We start from the raw sequence: 21,698 nt of genomic DNA, 5'->3' as shown, positions 1-21,698 counted from the left end.
TGTCGGATAACGTGTGCATTTTCATACAGTAGACCTTATCGGGTAATTCCACAAATCAATATAATGTGCAGCAGTCAATATAACGTGCAGCAATAATTGTCATTAGTTCCACAAGTCAACATAATATGCAATAATAAATGCCATTAGTTTCAAAAGTCAGTATAACATATAAAAATAACTGTCATTAGTTCACTGACAACGGTGTAATATTAGATCATACGCAATCTGTGTGCCAAACAAAAGATAAAAGAAATCACTACTACATGTAGGTGAGTTAATTTAAAACAGTCTGTAAATTCAAGGAGAATCTTAAATGTATTTTCTACATTTGATACTTTGCTCGATAGAACATATTAGATAATAATTAATTGTGTATACGTAATTGATGAAATTGCTCTCCAAGACTAATATATTTCATTATAATTTGGTCTTTAAATTTGATATACGTGTAATTATGTTTTTTTCTCCATTAGCATGCTATATTTCGTTATAGAATGATGTTACTTAACCTTTACAATAATACATAATGACGTCTGTAGTTATCCTCTACAGTAATACATGTTTGCATGATGACGTCTGTAGTTATCCTCTACAGTTATTCAATGTTTGCATGATGACGTCTGTAGTTATCCTCTACAGTAATGCATGTTTGCATAATGACGTCTGTAGTTATCCTCTACAGTAATACATGTTTGCATGATAACGTCTGTAGTTATCCTCAACAGTAATGCATGTTTGCATGATAACGTCTGTAGTTATCCTCAACAGTAATACATGTTTGCATGATAACGCCTATAGTTATCCTCTACAGTAATACATGTTTGCATGATGACGTCTGTATTTATCCTCTACAGTAATACATGTTTGCATAATGACGTCTGTAGTTATCCTCTACAGTAATGCATGTTTGCATAATGACGTCTGTAGTTATCCTCTACAGTAATACATGTTTGCATGATAACGTCTGTAGTTATCCTCAACAGTAATACATGTTTGCATGATAACGCCTATAGTTATCCTTTACAGTAATACATGTTTGCATGATGACGTCTGTATTTATCCTCTGCAGTAATACATGTTTGCATAATGACGTCTGTAGTTATCCTCTACAGTAATGCATGTTTGCATAATGACGTCTGTAGTTATCCTCTACAGTAATACATGTTTGCATGATAACGTCTGTAGTTATCCTCAACAGTAATACATGTTTGCATGATAACGTCTGTATTTATCCTCTACAGTAATACATGTTTGCATAATGACGTCTGTAGTTATCCTCTACAGTAATGCATGTTTGCATAATGACGTCTGTAGTTATCCTCTGCAGTAGTACATGTTTGCATAATGACGTCTGTAGTTATCCTCTACAGTAATACATGTTTGCATAATGACGTCTGTAGTTATCCTCTACAGTAATGCATGTTTGCATAATGACGTCTGTAGTTATCCTCTGCAGTAGTACATGTTTGCATGATGAGGTCTGTAGTTATCCTCTACAGTAATGCATGTTTGCATGATGATGTCTTTAGTTATTCTTTTCAGTAATACATGTTTGCATGATGACGTTTATAGTTATCCTCTACAGTAATATATGTTTGCATGATGACGTCTGTAGTTATCCTCTACAGTAATGCATGTTTGCATGATGACGTCTGTAGTTATCCTCTACAGTAATGCATGTTTGCATGATGACGTCTGTAGTTATCCTCTACAGTAATGCATGTTTGCATCATGACGTTTGTCGTTATCCTCTACAGTAATATATGTTTACATCGTGACGTCTGCAGTTTTATTATATGATCCTTTTCTCTACGTTAACTTTACATTTTCAGAATCATGCAGTAATCTTCGATACTGAACACCTTCATATTGCATGCACGTGTACGACGCATGTGCCTAAAATATTATCATGTATGAAGAACTACTTTGCAAACAAACCATGTACACTCATGTACTAGACATTATTTTCCAGTATATTAGATTTGTTTAAAGTTGAATTTCAATGGCTGTTCCGTCTTTTTGAAAGCAGAGATGATAAAGTACACAATGTGGACGAGTTTACTGAGTCACAAATTAAACTTTCAAACACGCTAATGAATAATCATGATATGTGCAATGTCCAAAACAGTCTGAGAGGTGCAATACTGAAAATACCATTCTGATCATTAAAACAGTGGTTTAGGAGAAATGTTCGTAAGTTCTCGTTAAGGGAATGGTTCACACTATAATCAGTACTTTCTTGGTTATATAAAGATAGCATAGAAAAGCATACTGAAGGCAAGGACTATCGCATATTTATCACATACGTACTAATCTATACGCGAAAGTACTAAATTAGTGGGAAAAAAAGCGACTGAAGGTTTTCGTAGCAAAGTTAGGGCCTCAGAGCCAATAAGCGAAGAACATTAAGAATTATTATTTTCAGCGGCTGAATAGATTTTTACACACCAGCTGCTATGCAATTTTGCGCGTTAACTTTGTTGATACAATGTTTCAGATTTAGGCTAGGTGATAGAACGCCACACAGGCCATAACATACCTAATGGAGCATGCAAGTGACAAAGAATAAACATAAGAATGGTACAAAATATACTTACATTTTTGCGTCTTGAATTTCCTCAAAATGCACTTTCTTAGTTCTGCAAATCCGAACTGCATGAACTATATCATGGGTTCTAAAACTTGATTACACATTTCGAAATTTTAATGTAATTTCGACTACATTCCAAATTCAATAACATCCAACTTATTGCACTTAAAATGAAATGAGCGTGATATTCCCTAACGTCTCTTTGATGATTACAATTGAAATAGTTCAAATTTTTGACCGATTATGACTCCAAACATTCACTGTCAGAACAGAAACACACATGTATCTGAGTCAAGACTAGTCCCTCCCTGCTCAAATCACAGACATGTACTTTTGTGTGTATTTGACACAGCTAATAAATCCAGTCCATAATCGGGGTAATTGAGTAGAATCCACAAAGAAACACAATCCATTCATTCCAGACCAACTGGAAAAGCTATTGCAATGCGCATTTATTCACAATATGATTATAAATTTCAATTTTAACTAGACCAAAACGACAATTTTTTTAAAGTGATGTCCATCGCGCGACTGAGTTAAAATTTCGGTGGATGGAGTTATGTGCGCATTAATATTGTTGTTGTGTATGAATCTGCGCTTGTGTATTTATTTTGGAATACAGCATAAATTCAATTACTTCTGTTTCTTCTCGAATATATATATATATATATATATATATATATATATATATATATATATATATATATATATATATATATATATAATTAAGCCTTAGGTAGAATAAGAAAATGAGTTTATAATACAAAGGTTATTTCATTTGTATGGGAAAATATGAACTCAATTTGTCGGATGGATACTTCACACCCACAGGTCGTGCTGTATCCATCCAAAAAAACTCATTCATATTTTCCGGTACAAATGCAGTAACTTATCATTCCTTTACAGTAATATATGTTTACATGATTGATAACGTTTGTACTTATCCTTTACACTAATAACATGTTTGCATGATGGCGTCTTCAGTTAGCCTTTACATGTTCGCATCATGACGTCTGTAGCAGTACATTTCTTTTACAATGTATAATGCTAAATACAGTTTGTGTTCTGTTTTGGTCTGATACAATACAAATGTTATTGTTATAGTAAGGATTCATCCTTAGTGTTTGTTAGTACTAAAGGTCATTATTTAATTAGATAATGAGTAGCTGACCCCTTTGGATTAGTGTGGCCTCTTCCATACGAAAACATGACCGTATTGTCAAATAGGCATCGTGCCTAGGGCCTACATACACCATGCTACTGAAAAGTGTACACATAATGAGGCAGTGTCATGCCAATCTCAAGCGTTTTATTAAAGAAGTTTATATAGCCTTAATCAAGCCCTGGAGGACTATCATCCAAATCTCAATTACGGATTATGTGGAGCACACGGGCATACTGTTCTAGGTACCCTGAAGGACAAGTTATAAATAGGATCAGCAAATAAATATAATCGACCACTTTCCATATATAACAGTGTTTTGCTGTCTGTCAGTTTTCTGAAACTTGGGATACCCCATGACCAGAAACGTATCCATATCTTTATGTTTATCTCATTAGTTCTTTGCCTAAGCTAAGAGGAAATTTTGATTTGCAGGTGGCACTTTGTTATGGGTGTATTCATATGCCAGTATGAGATAGACGAACAACCGTGATAGGCTCATTGAAAATGCATACTATGGCTCTTTGAGAATACATGTTGTGACTCGGTGAAAATGCATACTAAGACTGAGTGAGAATACATATTATGGCTTGGTGAGAATACATGCTGTGGCTGAGTGAGAATGCATACTATGGCTCTGTGAAAAAAAACATGATTTGGCTGAGTAAAAATACATATTATGACTGTGTGACTCGGTGAAAATGCATACTGTGACTGAGTGAGAATGCATACGATGGCTTTGTGAAATTACATGCTGTGGCTGAGTGAGAATACATACTATGGCTCTGTGAGAATGCATCCTGTGGCTGAGTGAGAATTCATAATATGGCTATGTGAGAATGCATGATGTAGCTGAGTGGGAATACATACTATGACTGTGAGAATACATGTTGTGGCAGAGTGAGAATGCATACTGTGATTCTGTGAGAATACATACTATGACTCGGTAAGAATATATGCTGTGGCTGAGAGAGAATACATATGCTGTGGCTCTGTGAGCATACATGATGTGGCTCTATCAGAATACATGCTCTGGCTGAGTGAGAATACATATGCTGTGGTTAAGTGAGAATAAATAATATGGCTCCGTGAGAATAAACGCTGTAGCTGAGTGGGAATGCATATTTTGGTTCTGTGAGAATACATGTTGTGGCTTTGTGAGAATACATATGCTGTGGTTAAGTGAGAATACATATTATGGCTCTGTGAGAATACATGATGTTGCTGAGTGAGAATATATATTATGGCTCTTTGAGAATACATGATGTGGCTGAGTGAGAATACATATTATGGCTCTGTGAGAATACATACATTGGCTGAGTGAGAATACATGATGTGGTTTGGTGAGAATGCATACTATGACTGAGTGAGAAATCATATTGTGACTGAGTGAGAATACATGTTGTGGCTGAGAGAAAATGAATAATCTGGCTGTGTGAGAATACATGCTGTGACTGAGTGTGACTACATATTATGACTGTGAGAATACATGATGTGGCTTGGTGAGAATGCATACTGTGGCTGAGCGAGAATTCATGCTATGACTCGTTATGAATGCATACTGTGACTGGGTGAGATGGTATGCATGATATGGCTGTGTGAGAATAAATGATGTGATTGATTGAGAATGCATGATATGGCTTTGAGAGAATATATGCTGTGGCTGAGTGATAAAGCATACTATGGTTCTGTGGGAATACAGGCTGTGACTGAGTGAGAATGCATTATGTGACTCGTAGAGAATGCATACTGTGACTGACTGAGAATAAATGCCGTGGGTGAGTGAGAAAGCATACTATGGCTCTCTGGGAATACATGATGTGGTTGAGTGAGAATACATATTATGGCTCTGAGAGAATACGTGCTGTGGCTGAGTGAGAAAGCATACTATGGTTCTGTGAGAATACATGATGTGACTCGGTGAAAATGCATACTGTGACTGAGTGAGAATGCATTATGTGACTCGGTTAGATTGCATACTGTGAATCGATGAGAATGCACACTGTGATAGTGAGAATGCATACTATGGCTCACTGAGAATGCATAATGTGACTCGGTGAGAGTCATACTGTGACTCAGTCAGAATGGATAATTTGACTCTTTGAGAATGCATAATATGACTGAGTGAGAATGCATACTATATCTCAGTGAGAATGCATAGTTTGAGTCGGTGAGAATGCATACTGTGCATGAGTAAGAATGCATACTGTGACTCGGTGAGAATGCATATTGTGACTGAGTGAAAAAGCGTAATGTGACTCGGTGAGAATGCATACTGTGACTGAGTGAGAATGCATTCTATGGCTCAGTGAGAATGCATACTATGACTCGGTGAGAATGCATAATATGGCTTTGTGAGAATACATCCTGTGGCTGAGTGAGAATAAAAACTATGACTGTGAGAATGCATATTATGGCTCTGTGAGAATACATGCTGAGGCAGAGTGAAAATGCATACTATGATTCTGTGGGAATACATATGATGTGACTTTGTGAGAATACATGCTGTGGCTGAGTGAGAATACATGAGGTGGCTGAGTGAGAACACATCTGAGGTGGCTGAGTGAGAATACAGGCTGTGGCTCTGTGAGAACACATACTATGACTGTGAGAATACATGATATGGCTGAGTGAGAATACATAGTATGGCTCTGTGAAAATACATATTATGGCTTTTTGAGAATACATGCTGAGGCAGAGTGAAAATGCATACTATGATTCCGTGGGAATACATATGATGTGGCTTTGTGAGAATACATGCTGTGGCTGAGTGAGAATACATGAGGTGGCTGAGTGAGAACACATCTGAGGTGGCTGAGTGAGAATACAGGCTGTGGCTTTGTGAGAACACATACTATAACTGTGAGAATACATGATATGGCTGAGTGAGAATACATAGAATGGCTCTGTGAGAATACATGTTATGGCTCTGTGAGAATACATGATGTGGCTCAGTGAGAATACATATGAGGTGGCTGAGTGAGAATAAACATTATGGCTCTGTGAGAATACATGATATGGCTGAGTAAGAATACATATTATGGCTCTTTGAGAATACATACCATGACTCTGTCAGAATACATGACGTTGCTGAGTGGGAATACATATTATGGCTTTTTGAGAATACATACTACGACTCTGTCAGAATACATGACGTTGCTGAGTGGGAATACATATTATTGCTCTGTGAGAATACATGATATGGCTCTTTGAGAATACATACTATGACTCTGTCAGAATACATGACGTTGCTGAGTGGGAATACATATTATGGCTCTTTGAGAATACATACTATGACTCTGAGAATACATGCTGTGGCTGAGTGAGAATACATATTATGGCTCTGTGAGAATACATGATGTGGCTCTGTTAGAATACATGCTGTGGCTGAGTGAGAATACATACTAAGACAACGAGAATACATGCTGTGGCTGAGCGAGAATACATGTTATGGCTCAGTGAGAATACATATTATGGCTCTGTGAGAATACATGCTGTGGCTGAGTGAGAATACATGTTATGGCTTTGTGAGAATACATGCTGTGGCTCTGTCAGGATACATGCTGTGGCTGAGTGAGAATACATATTATGGCTCCGAGAATAAATGACCTTGCTGAGTAAGAATACATGTTATGGCTCTGTCAGAATACATGCTGTGGCTGAGTGAGAATACATCTTATGACAGTGAGAATACATGCTGTGTCAGAGTGAGAATACATACTATGACAGTGAGAATACATGATGTGGCTGAGTGAGAATACATACCAAGACAGTGAGAATACACGCTGTGGCTGAGTGAGAATACATACTATGACAGTGAGAATACATGCTGTGGCTGAGTGAGAATACATACTATGACAGTGAGAATACATATTACGGCTCTGTGAGAATACATGCTGTGGCTGAGTGAGAATACGTATTATGGCTCCGAGAATAAATGACGTTGCTGAGTGAGAATACATATTATGGCTCTGTCAGAATACATACTGTGGCTGACTGAGAATACATATTATGGCTCTGTGAGAATACATGCTGTAGCTGAGTGAGAATACATATTATGGCTCTCTGAGAATAAATGCTGTGGCCGAGAGAGAATGCATATTGTGGCTCTGTGAGAATAGATGCTGTAGCTGAGTGAGAATACATATCATGGCTCTGTGAGAATACATGATGTGGCTCTGTTAGAATACATGCTGTGGCTGCGTGAGAATACATACTAAGACAGTGAGAATACATGCTGTGGCTGAGTGAGAATACATACTATGACAGTGAGAATACATGCTGTGGCTGAGTGAGAATACATAGTATGGCTCTGTGAGAATAAACGCTGTGGCTGAGTGGGAATGCATGATATGTCTCTAAGAATAAATGCTGTGGCTGAGAGAGAATGCATATTGTGGCTCCATGAGAATACATGCTGTGGCTTGGTGAGAATGAATTCTGTGAAGGAGTGAGAATTCATAATGTGAATCGTTGAGAATGCAACTGTGACTATTGAGAATGCATACTATATCTCTGAGAATAAATGCAGTGGCTGAGTGCGAATGAATACTATGGCTCTATGAGAATACGTGCTTTGACTTGGTGAAAATGCATACTGTGACTGAGTGAGAATGCATTATGAGTAGTGAAGTGGGGCGATCTAGGGACAATGGGACTTACCATTAAAAACAGGGTCGCGGCCCTCTGGGGACTATGTAAATTTAACATGGGGAAAATTGTCGCGGCCCTCTGGGGACAATGGGAATTTAACATGGGAATATATTTTTGGGCCTGTCTAGGGACAAGGGGAATTTAACATGGGAATATATTTTGGGCCTGTCTAGGGACAAGGGAAATGGAACATGGGAATATAGTTTGGGCCTGTCTAGGGACAATGGAAATGGAACAGCTGAGAGGGATATACAACACAGACTATAGACAACAGATATTTAAAAAAAATTTTGAAAGGCAATGAAAGGTAATATCTTTTCGAGGCATTGAAGGAGCCCTGAAAAGGGCCTTTGGTTTTTCTTCTTTCTTCTTCATCATCTTCTTCTTCTTCTATTTCCTCCACTTCTTCATCCATCCCCTTATCTTTCCAAAAATTCCTTTCTTCTTCTTTGTTTCTGACTCTGGTAACCATTCAGGATGACCAATCGCTCTGAATTTCTCTTGTATCCTGATCCAATTGTTGTTGAGTTTTTCAAAGGCCTCTTTTTTCTTTAAGTTTTCCTTATCTTTTCGTTCTTTATTCCACTTGTCTTTGATCTTCTTGACTTCTTCCTTCATTACTTTTTTCATAAGTTCTTCCGCTTTCTTTAGCTGGTCCAGACCTCTTTTGACAAAGGACCACTCTGTCCATTCCATTACGTCTTCCAAAAAGCACCTTACTTCTATGACATTATCGATGGATTCCTTCAAGTGACCAGTCTTCACATACTCGGGATCTATAAAGCCTAATAGCCTTTTTACTTCTTCCTTTATCATGTGTTTGACCAGATCCATAGCTAATTGCAGGTTTGTCACTTGCCTTCTGACAAAATCCCGGGTAACTTCATGCTTCCATTCACGTTCAAGCCTTTCCACTACATAGGTTCCATCAATCATCCAATACCAAATGTCCTTCAACTGGTTAAACAAGGCTGTTACTGCTATCATCTTCTTCCTGGCTTATTCCGTAGAATGGAGCGAACGACCAACGTTATGGGCTTTATATGAAAAGCACAGACGTAAAGGAAAACATCCCTTACTTTTCTCATCTCATATTATCTACTATCCACACACTAATGACTACACAAATAACGTAACCATAATATACTATCCACACACGCCAAGCAGCAAAATCAAACCCCAAATATACTATCCACATACGCCAAGCAGCAAAAAACATAACCATAATTTACTATCCCCACATACGTACTTCAGCGCTTACAATCACACACACACACACACACACACACACACACACACACACACGAGTGAGTGTTTATATTCACACTACTTCACATTCACACATTGGCAAATTCATTACTATTTCTTTTCTAGAGGTTGGGGTAGCCCTGAAAAGGGCTGTTTTTTTTTAACTCCAGAGGCACCTGGTTAATGGCGGCACCTTCCGGGTCTGGCACCACAGATACAACGTCTACTCCAATCATTGGTCCAATTCACTTGAGTGGTTGGAAGAGCAGACGGGGGTTGAGTGGCTTCACTATCCCACTTCTCTGTTTGCGGAATAGTGAACACTTCTTGTTCCCTCTGTCTTCTTTGTCTTCTATTCCACACTCGAGGATGAACAACTGGCCTCCTTGCCTCCTGTGGGTCCTGTACTGGTTCTTGTTGTTCACGTTGTGGCTGTGGTGCAGCTACTGACTGTGGTGCAGCCATTGCCTGTGGAGGTTCCATAACCAATGGCTTCACCTCACAACTCTGTCTCATGAACAGGTGAGACCCTATCCCTCTCTTTTTTCCTCCTCTTCTTTCATTTTTCTCTCTTCCTCCTCCTGTTCTATCCTGGCTACTTCCACAAGAGCCTCCGCGGCCAGCTCGTCCAGACACAACGTCTACTCCAGATGCATCTGAAGTTCCATGAATTTAGTCAGTCTGCTGCTCATTCTAATCATTTTCTAATGTTGATCAATCAACAAGGGTAGCCAGACTGCCGAGCGGTTTTCAATTTATACGAAAAGCGAGGACGTGAAGGAAAACATCCCCCTAAGACCCAAAACTTATATTACCTAGATCATGACCAAAAACACGCGGACCTAAAAGAAACACTCACTCACTCTTTTATGCATCCCATCACTATTCTAAAAAATTTTGACAAGCCACTTAATGAAAATACTTATACACACACACACACACACACACACACACACACACACTCACTTTCCAAGCAAGATAAAGAAGTCATGTACTTATACACGTACTTCTATTTTTTAACTTATTATAGGCAATGAATTGTTATTTCTTTTCTAGAGGTTGGGGTATCCCTGAAAGGGCTGTTTCTGGGGGTTTTTTTGTGTGTGAACTTAAAGCTATGGCAATCTTTTAGGTTCTAAGATTGCGGCCTCCTCTGACGATAGGCTTTCTCCCAGGATAAGGTCTGCTTCTTCGGAAAGAGAAAAAGAACTCTTTGGTATCGATACGGCAGTCGACAAAGCCTCTATCAAGTTCAGGTTGCTGCTGCTGCTGCTGTTGTTGCTGTTGCTGCTCTCTCTGCTGTTTCTGAAGTCTGTACTTCTCTGTCTATTCTTCTTTCTCCCTGTTAATTTCTTCTCTGAAGAGCTCTTCTATCAGGTCTTCAGTGACTTTCAACATTCTAACATTCTCTATCTCTTCAGGCTTCGGTATCAGACTGTGTCTGACCCTATGCAAATTCACGTAGGCTTCGTTTAGCTTAGCTAGTCTGGAGCACATCTTCGTAGAAGGATGAGTCGACAATGGATGGTTATACTAGAAACTACCCTGGTTTTATGGTCAAAGCGCAGACGTGAAGGAAAACATCAAGTTGGAACGTTCAAATAGTGTCATGGGAGAGATAGAGAGAAGTCAAAGAGCATGAATCAGGATACCTATAGCTAAACAAACCACAAAGACATTTTTTCTTCAAAACACATTTTTATTCAAAATCACTTAACACTAACAAGTAACCATAACATTTTAACATTAACTATTCAATTTAACATTAAACATTTTCTCAAATAACAAACATTTTTTCTCAAAAATCACTCTATTTTGGACAGGGCTGACAACGTTGTGAATGAAATTGTGATTTCCACTGTTGAAAGTCATTAGGCCATTGATGGACACTACGTTTCCTAGCTTGAGACAAAAGATAAATATAATGGTCACAGAACCATTGATCTACTTTCACATCGTTCCTAGAAGAAGAACGAGGATCAAAATGAGTTACTAAATGTTCTAAAGAATAGTCCAGGCTGCAATGATGCAGAAAATACACACAGTACTGTCCACACACCAAATAATCTGTGCCTTGTAATTTCACGTTATTGAATCGTGCGGTCTGAGCATTTCTTCTCATAAAGTCAATGATATCGTCTTCCAAAAGAGGCAATCCATAGGAATCAAAATATTCCACACATCCTTCTTGAGGAAAGTAGACGGCTACCCAGTGGGTTCCTGGGAGATGACTGTCGTCCGTGTTAATCACATAAGCTTGATGGTCTTGAGGTTTGCGATGAGGGAGTTCATCTTTAGCACATACGACAGGATTCCAAGAAGTAGTATACGAACTGTGGTTCAAAAGGTCATAAAGTTCCCAGGTATCCATTTTTTTTAATTTTTTTTTCTTCACAGGTAATGATAAGTGATCAATTCGATCCGACTTTTTCTTTGAAAATGTCTGACAAGTAAAAGGCGTTTAGCTCCGACTTCGGACCCTCATCCACGAGAGCTTCGATGCGACGGATCTACAGAGGCGTTAATGGAGGACAAGAATGTTCACGCAAGCCTTCATACCACTGATGCAACACGACTTCTTTCGAGATGAGACCCCAAGCTTCGTCCAGATACTCGTCCAATTTTTCTTCTTGACTCAACATCAGACATTTATCGTGTTGAATTTGACTGGGATGATCGTTGTGACATCCATAGCAATCTTCCTTAATCAATTCCTTCATTTTTTTCTTCCAGGACTGTAGCAAAACAAGAGACTAAATGCGCTTCTTGTTCTGGCTATCTTGACTTCATCATAGCTTCATCGTCTTTGTCTTGAGGTTCTCCTTCCACAGACTTCTCACATTCCATGTCCAAAGTTTCTCCACTAAGTAAAGAGGGATAACAGTCTTCCATAGCTTCTAATAATCTAGAATGACTTCTCTTAAACTGTTGATTTCTATCGTATTATCAAATTCTGCATACAGGATGACGTTAACCGTCTCTGTTAGATTCGAAGCAAACTGAAGTTCCACACGAATCTGACCGGATTTTATAGGGTGGAAATATCCCTCGTCGCTGCCTTGGTCTGGAGTGAAATCAAAAGCCCACAAAGCGTAGCCTCTTGCATAATCGTCGTACGTAATACCGTGACTGGTGTTGGTTCCTAACTGACCGGTAGCTTCGTACAGGGACAAGTACGATCTCAAATAATTCTTTGCGGCACCAAATTTAGGTTCGAAAGGTCGGGTATACAAGGTCTTGCCATCGCGACTGACTTCAATCTTGGACACATTGTAGGGTTGAAAGTGGAAAGGATTCTCATTGTAGGCTCCGTTGAAAGCTGCATTCCTTACGATGCCAACGATTAAACGCTTGGGTAACTGTCCTTGGAACAGATGCTCTTCGATCATAGATAGCTGTCCAGTGGGAATGATGAACGTTTTCACTTCTACGCGTCGTATCGGGGATACTTGGCGGTCGTTCTGCTCAACGTGTGACTGATGTCGTTTCCCACTTTAGGTAACACTTCCACACGACGCACGTAGAGTTTGGCTTCCTTTGTTGAATGAAATATTTTGTCCCAGATCTCCTTTTATAGCAATGTTGACCGTGTCCAAATAAGACTTGCTGACAGGCAAATAGTGAGGATGTACAAATTCGCGGTGAACGTGATAAGAGTTTCCACCTTCCTCGTCAGCGTTCGTGGCAGAATCCACTTTGAAAGGAATGACACGCAGTAACGGTTCGGAGGTGTGTCCCACCACGTTATACTCCACCACATCGGAGTACACAAAGATCAAATTCAGTCCTTGGTTCAGTTCTACCGGGGCACGAAAAAACTTGCCAAAAGAATCGTTGTCGTAAATGACTGATATTTCGAGTTTTTGTTCTACTATCTTCCTCATCTCCATGTCCCCACCCAGCATGTCAAACAATTCAGGACAAAATAAAATGGACATGATTTTACCTCCCTCAGGAAATTTCATCAGGAAGCGACGAGCTACTTTATGGTACTCCAGGGTGACACTTTTTTTGACACTCTCCAAAGCTTTAAGAAACACGACATTAAACCTGGAGGCGATGGTGCTGACCAAATGTTGACCACTAAAATAATAGCCTGGAGGAATGAACAAGTGATAGGTGGTCCACTTTTGAGTTTTTATGCTAGGGGTTTTCTTGTCATATTTGACATGGGTATCCAAGTACTGTTGCAATTGTCTGTCATGAACTTCTGCAGTAAAATAATTTTGATTGGGAAGGACATTGAGGACTTGGGTCGGGTGAATAATTTCTACCAAAGCCACTTCCCAATGGCTTTCGTGATCTAATTGGATGGCCTAAGGTAATTTGGCCGTGTAACAGCACAACGTGTTTTTGGGAAACACCTCCATGGAACTGTCAATGGGTAAGGTTAAGTAAAATTGGTTAGTGTGACTCATAATTTCAGAGTTCTGTGACTGTCCGAGGGGTTACTGGAAGTCAGAGGCGTGTCTCCGCTCAAAATGGGGTTGCTGTTGTTGGAGTGGTGACCGGCACTGGCACTGGACACAAGGTTCCCGTTGTTCCCGTTCGAGGAGAATTTCAGGGAGGGATTGGGAAGAAGGTAACCGATGCAGCTGCTCAATAAAATGGTCCACAATTGTTTGTCTCCTTGTTGCAAACTCAAATTGGCAATGGCTGCACCGATGACACAATACACCACAAAGATTTACCAGAAAAAGACGATTTGCGTTTTAGGCACATGTTCTCCACACCACACCCACAAGGGTTGTTTCTGTAAATCTTGCAGAGAAGAACTGGGTGAAGGAGTCGTCGCAGTAGCTGAGTCTGTGTGAAAGGGCATGATGGTCACTTCTTTTTATAGTCGATGACTTGCGAAGCGTCGATCCAAGAATCAAAACTGGGTGGATATCCTTTCCAACGTACTTTGACTTCTTTGACACTTCGTTTTCCCACTTTACGGGTTCTGCGTTCGAGAATGCTTTCGATGTCGTACACGTCGTCTTCTTTTTGGTGACACGTTGTAACTCGGGCAAATAAAACATTCCTTTTAACACTTCGGTGGTCCAGTTATTTAAGAAACCTTTGTCGAAAGTGCGTTTGGTTTTGCCAATGCGCACCCAATCTCCTACGGCCAACACTCCACTTTTCTTGGGGACAGCCCTCGTCGGGGACGTACCAAAGAGGCGATCAGACACCATTACTTCGTTGTCGGGAGTCACCTCTTGCGGGGCACGTCCAATGCTTCGATGGTAAGATTGATTGTACGCTTGCACCAGGTGTGGTAAGATGTCGATATACTTCAGAGTGTGGTGATGCGTAAAATATTTCCACATGCGTTCTTTCAAAGTGCGTTGAAAACGTTCCACAATGTTCGCTTTGGTTTTAGGATTCTCGGTGGTAAAAAATGAATGTCACGTTTCTTTAATTCTTTTTGGAAAGCTTGGTTCAGAAATTCGGTGCCTTTGTCCGTTTGCCATCGAAGAGGGTGACGACCGCTTTGTTTCAACACTCGTTGCAAGGCTCGCATTAACTCACTGCTCGATTTGGAAGTCAAGGGTACGACCCAGGCAAATTTGGAAAAGACGTCGATGACACAAAACAAATATTTGTAGCCACGATTGTAGCTGGCCAAATGAGAGACATCGGCTAAATCGGCTTGCCATTGATGATCGATGCCTTCCACTCGGGTGAGACTTCTGGAAAACTTGCGCCGAATGGGTTTGTGTAAAGTGTAGGTAGCTTGTTCTTGTAACCATCGTTGCACTTGAGGTAAACGGAGACTTTTCAGTCGAGTTTTAGCAGCACGATACAATTTTTGAACTCCTCCGTAACCTGCAGGATGGGATGGATCGTAGTAAATGCTAACACCATTTCCATTTTTGTTTCTTAATAAGGCACCCACTCTTCGATGATGCTACTTTGGGCGGGACGAAAGGGTGGCTTGGAAACGGATTTACGTGTCCGATGGGCTACGGGAGTAGAAGTCAAAGGTAGTGGTGAAGGTGGTAATGGAATGACTTTGGTCTTCTTTTCTTTTTTCACTTCTGGTTTCCCTTCTTTCTTTTTCACTTCTGTCGAAGGAGGAGTGGACATCATCTTTTTAACCCAAGCTTTTGTTTCTTCTCGTTGGGGTGTGGGGGACGGGGTCAACAAGGACGCTGCAATCTTACTAGAAATGGGAGCTGCTGACGGTGTTTGAAAATTTTCTCGTATCTCTTCTTCCTCAGGCCTTCGTGGGTTGGCGTCTTTGGTGACCCCTGGGGATGGTAGTAGTGGTGATGGTGTGGGGGATGGACTTTTTATCAAGGTCTTAAAATCTTTCAGAGTGGGTAGAGCTGTTTCGTCTAAAGCTTTTTGGTGAAAGAGTTGCAGTCGTTGCAAGAGTTGACTGTACTTTTGTGATTTTTCTGTTTCGGACAAATCTTGGCGATCCATCAAGGACTGCAATTCGTGTTGTATCTGGGACATCTCGCTCAAATTGGGATTGGGAGGTAAATGCGGAGTCCGTTGTTCTTGCCAACGATGGTATTCCATCCATAAATGTAAGGCACTAAAGCTAGTTTTCGTCCTTCGATTGGATGTCAAGGGACATTTCTGAGATCTTGGGACTTCAGAGGTCCTTTTTATCTTACTCCCACCAGTCCTCCCAACATGGTTCCCAAGACTCCTTTCAGCAATGGGCCTAACAAGAGGGGTACAATTCCTCCACGTTGGACCAACATCTTCTTTTGACGAATGGGGATTTTCTTTTGAACCATTTGGCGAAGAACGTGACGATGTTTCCCTAAGCATTGTTTCTGGTGTTTGGACAAAGGGATCGTACCTTTCAAAACGTTCAAACAACATTCGCACACGGTATCGATGACCTCTTTGGAGGCTGTTTGAATGAGATTTTTTCGTAGGGGTGGAGAAGCTTTGGACAGGGCAGATAACATGTCCCCATGTTTGACTAAACGCGGAGGCAGTCCTTTCTTTTTCTTTCCTTGGGGCTTAGAAGAGGGATGTTTTCTGGAGGGTGACATCTTTGAGTCTTCAGGAGCACCAAAACACTGATACCCTACTTTGTCACAGACCTTTTTTTATACTGGAACGCGTCGCCACTGATTGTCTTTACGCCGTATTAACTTGAGGACAGGCATGACACGTCGTGCAGGTGTACGTAACGGACTAAATCGAGCCAGTTCTTGCTTGGACAAATCCAGTAAACTTTGTAACATGCCCGACCTCTCTTGGACTTTGATTTTGGGAGAAGGTACTTTGTGGGCAGCGGCCACTGCCGCTAAAGAGGAGGGTCCTGCCACTAGAGAAGTTCTTGGTGTCATCAACGGAGAAGTTCTTGGTGTTATCAACGTCTCCAAGTACTTCTCAGTTCTTGGTGTCATCAACGGAGAAGTGAATGAACCTGAGGCTACTGGAGACGCGGTTACCGTCCTTGCAGGTCGTGGTCTGCGAGTGTAAGGTTGTGTCCAAGCCGAAGTGCCTCTCTTGCGACTAGTTTTCTGTGGGCTTTTCTTTTTCTGGGGACTTTTTCTCTGTTTCTTTTTCTGTGGGCTTTTCTTTTTCCGGGTGGTGATCGGAAAGAGGAGGGTCCCGCCACTGGAGAAGTTTTTGGAGACACGGGTCTCCTTGGGGACCTGGTCTTGACACCGTGGCTCTTTTTCTTCTTGGAACTTCGTTTGGCTTTTTTCTTGGGGAGAACTTTGGGAGCATTAGGATCCAATCTTAATAGAGAGCGAATGATGACACCTCCTAGAGTACCGCTCTCTCCAGGTTTCAAAATGATTTGTTTTTTGGTTTGAATGTCGATGCGGAGATCGGCCAGTTGGGTTAGAGCGACTTTGTTTCGATCAAAAAAGCGTTTGGTTTGATGAGGAATCTGAATGATCCCTTGTAGTAATTGACGTTCTGTCACCGTGAACCATCGTAAGACTTCTCTGAGACTGGCTTCTAAGACACGAGCCCGTATTTGTGGATTTTTTTCGCGACTGATGCCATACAAGGTACGAATCAATTTGACGGGAAGATGCAACTGAAGGGACGTCATGTTGAGACTGTGTGAGACAGACGAAAAGTGTCTAAGGTTTTTATAGATTTTTTGTTGGGTTAAGTCGAGGACCTAGACGTGTACAGGACAGGCCCTCCGTCTTGGCACCAGTGGTGAAACAATTGGGTACGAAATCGCAAATCATCAGGGGTAGTGGGTTTCAAATCGACGAGTAAATAGGCGTGTGGAGTTTGAGTGGCATCGTCGTACGCGTCAGCCAAGGCGTTCCTAACTGTTTGGCTAAGACTTGCACATGCGATTTATCTCGAGGGCTTTTAAACAAGACCACGTAATGAGATTGAGACTGATGGTGCGATGGGCTTTACTTTGTTGAAACAAATTTTGAGTGATGTAAACGACACTGGCATTACGATGATGCCCTTTGCGGGTAAACCGGAGTTTAATTTCTTCTTCGTCTTCTCCTAACATGTCGTCGAAAATGACCAGATGGGTTTGACGGGAGTCAGACACGATTCCGTCATCTTCTTTAGGAATGCCTTCCACAAACACGATGGAATCGTCTTGACTTTCTCGCAAGAGGCTGTACGCCGATTGCCACTCTTTGTAACACCACACGATGCGTTGAGGTGGATGATCGATCAAATGATGTTTATGTTCGATCAAACGTTTGACAAATTCGGTTTTGCCTGAACCGCTAGGTCCAGCAATGAGCATGTTAAATAGCTGGCGAAGATACAAAGCCTCCCAACTGGCACGATCTAAGTGTTCGTCGGTGACTTTGACAGTGGAGGAAGAGGGAGCAGAGACAGCAGAGGTAGCCATAGTGTTAGGAATGTCACTTGTGACAGGAAAACAGACAAGACAAGCGTTTTTATACTTTTTTCAGGACACGTTTATTGAGATTTTTAAACATGAACTCGAAAGACAAAAATACATAAAAGCCAAAGGCTTAAGTACAACGATTAAAGTCACATGAAAACGATCAATGTTGAATAGAAACAAGTTTCTGTACAACGTGTTTTGGGTAATGTTCTGGCCAGTTCAACAGGGGGTAAGGTCACACAAGTATCCTCCCGAAAGGGTCTTTCAGGAATATCCACGATAGTCCTGTCCTGAGTGACGAGTTCTTCTTTTTGTGGTACTGTCACTAACAGAGGTTGAAAAGTGACTTTTTTCTTTGGACGTTGAAAGGAAGGATCACAACTGTCGAGCATACTGGGCCACTTCTTGGGTCCAAGCCTCAAAACCCCATTTTTTCCAGGCACGTACTTCTGTCCAATGGGGGTGTAAGTCACAAGCTACACACACATCGTCATACACGTCTTCGGTAGCTAAAAGTTGACGAATCTTTTTTTCCCGCAGAGGTCGAGAAGTATCCAGATGAAAATGCAAAGCTTTGAGCAAAATGATTCTTTCGTGACCATTTAAGGCCATTTGGGTGGTAAGTACTATTCGTAAAGAGTCCACAAGGAATCGGCTGGTAAACGAAATCCCAGAAAACAAGTTACTAAGACACACACCACTTGTCGACCCAGATTGAATAGAAACAGTTCTTGTAATAATTGATGGTAATGATCCACGGTTTGAATATGGTCATTGAGTTCTTTCCACAGAATCTGTTCAATCACATGTGATAAAAGTCGTGGCATGGCAGCCTGTTTTTATATTCTTTTTTTTTCGGAAGCAATACACGTACTTTCTAGCCAGAGATCTTCGTTCTCCAGTTGGAAATTTAAATGCTCCAAGCTGTAACCTACACTTAAGAGTTCGATTAGAAGTTTCCTCTTCCACTAAGTAGATTCCACGTAAAATATGTTGGTAATCCTTTAACTTGTCTTCCTCAATTCGTTGCACTAGGTGAATCTCGAAGTAACCAAAATTATGAACATGTCGATCATTGGCGACCTCGAAGTGTTGAACAAGGTCTGACCACTGGAACAATTTCTGACGAATCAGTTCTCTTATAGCATTCAGGTACCAGTGGTTCAAACACCGGTGACGTAACGGATGCAATTGTTCTTTGCGTTTGACTTGTATTTTGACCAGTTATCGGTAAATGCGTTCTGTCAATTCTACAGGCAAAGCAAGAATGTTCTCTTGTAAAGCATCCATAAACAGGTCATACTAAAAAACTTTTTCTCGTAGACAATAAGTGTACTGCCTGGTCAGAGATGGTTTTACTCCAGTAGCAAATCTAAATGGTTTAGTCACTAACTTGCACTTTACAGTTCGTTCAGAAGTTTCCGCTTCCACTAAGGTGACATTCTGTAAAAGATGTTGGTATTCCTTTAACTCTTCTTCCTCTGAAATTTTTTGCAGTAAGTCTACCTGGTACCAAATAGAATCATCAAGAATGAACCATTTCTTTGAACCAAAAGGTAGTTGATGAAGGTCTGTCCAATGAAACACTTTCAAACGAATCAATCCTTTTATTGCATTCAGGTACCAGTGATTTAAAAATCGGTGACGTAACGGATACAATTCTTCTTTACGTTTCACTTATATTTTGACCAGTTCTCGGTAAATGCGTTCTCTTAATTCCACAGGTAAGCCACGAATGTTCTCTTGTAAAGTATCCATGAATAGGTCAGTCCGTGCAATTGAATTTACAATCTTCTTCTATAGCAAAAGTAATCCACATAGTAAGTAATTTCTGACCACTGCCACTCAGGGTAACGTCCAAGAATGTCACTGAAATCTTGTGATGTAAACGGTCTAAAGCGGTATAATATATAATAGGATTAACGCGCCCTTGATCCAGAGAAATCTAACACACAGGTTGACTTTTTTCACTTTCCTCTTGTGAATTTCTCGGCACAAAAGTTCTACAGTTACCCATTGAGATTTCACTCTGGCAAGTCTCTGGCAAACTTCCTTGTAAATCTTCTCTTGCATTTCTTTAGGTAATGATTCAATATCATTTTTGAAATGAAGTTTAAATACTGGTCTCGGTGATGTCCAACATTTGACTCCTAGCCAATCTGATTTCTTCAACGACATGGTAAGTTAGTTCAATGTCTCGGTCCCACGAAGGGTAAGTAATGACAATTCGGTGACCATCGAGCATGTTCCAGGTAGGCCGAATCTTGTGGTTCCCAGTGGTGAAGTGACACACCGCAACTGAAGCACTTGACTTTATCCCCTTCGCCCAAGTCGAACAATCCGGTTCTGGCTAATTCTTCGGGGGTCGGTCCTCCCAGATACTTAGGCCATTTTCCTTTGAACGATTGAAGACGATTTTCAAAGTCGCAGTATTCAGGCAAACGAACAGGAAACGAATATTCGTCTTTCACAGGATCTCGATGAGGGTAGGGTGACATCAATAGGAGTTTACTCAGGGCTGGATGACATCCGTAGGGTGGTATACGTGAAGGTTGACATCCACATTTAAAGTGAAACCCAGTAAAGTATCCAAGAGGACGAGTGGCATCGCTTTCGCATCCATCAGGTTCGACACGCACAGCATCACTTTCCATGATAGGGGTAGTGGGAACAAAGTTCCCATGATGCTTTATGGCATCGCTAAGGTCACAACGTACAGCATCGTTCCCATCGCAAGGCTTACAATCGCACTCGTCTGCAAACTCCGTTACGCAATTACAATGGTAACCGCATGGACCCTTGCAGTTTCCTTCCGGACATTTTCCGTCGCAATGCATTTGTCTTATTCATCCAATATTAGTCAAACTAGGGGAAGATAAAACTTTTTTACAATCCCCAAACTGGAATGTTGTCTCTTTCAAAGGATTCATCTTGTTCGCTTGGTGTTGGTAGTTACAATGAGCTATCGATCTTGGACATTGTCCCTTTTTATATACAGAGCAATACCATCATGTCCGTACGGCAATGTAAAGTGATTGGGAAGTCGCACTCGTTTCTGGTACACGATTTGATAGACTTTTTCCAAGGGTCGACTGACGATGTGGTGAGTGGGTAAACGTAGAATCTTGATTGATTGATAGGTGGTCACTTTAAAGTGTTCATCTTTTCCAGACTGCAAGGCTTCTTTCAATACGCCAAAGTTCACCACTCGACTGGTACGATAATTCAGAGTCAAT

At 40.8% G+C, this 21,698-nt stretch overlaps 1 protein-coding gene across 1 annotated transcript in view; it reads left to right on the top strand.

The window, feature by feature from the left end:
• LOC149784351 (uncharacterized) overlaps window positions 1-21,698 on the top strand; it is a 52,036-nt gene that overhangs the window by 11,466 nt on the left and 18,872 nt on the right. The gene's annotated exons all lie outside the window — the stretch shown is intronic.

This window comes from Sinohyriopsis cumingii, chromosome 14 (assembly GCF_028554795.1).
Source record: "Sinohyriopsis cumingii isolate HCF-2022 chromosome 14, ASM2855479v2, whole genome shotgun sequence".
NCBI classification, from domain to species: Eukaryota; Metazoa; Mollusca; class Bivalvia; order Unionida; family Unionidae; genus Sinohyriopsis; species Sinohyriopsis cumingii.
Note: the sequence above shows the minus strand (reverse complement) of the source record. Positions and strands in the feature narration are given on the sequence as shown.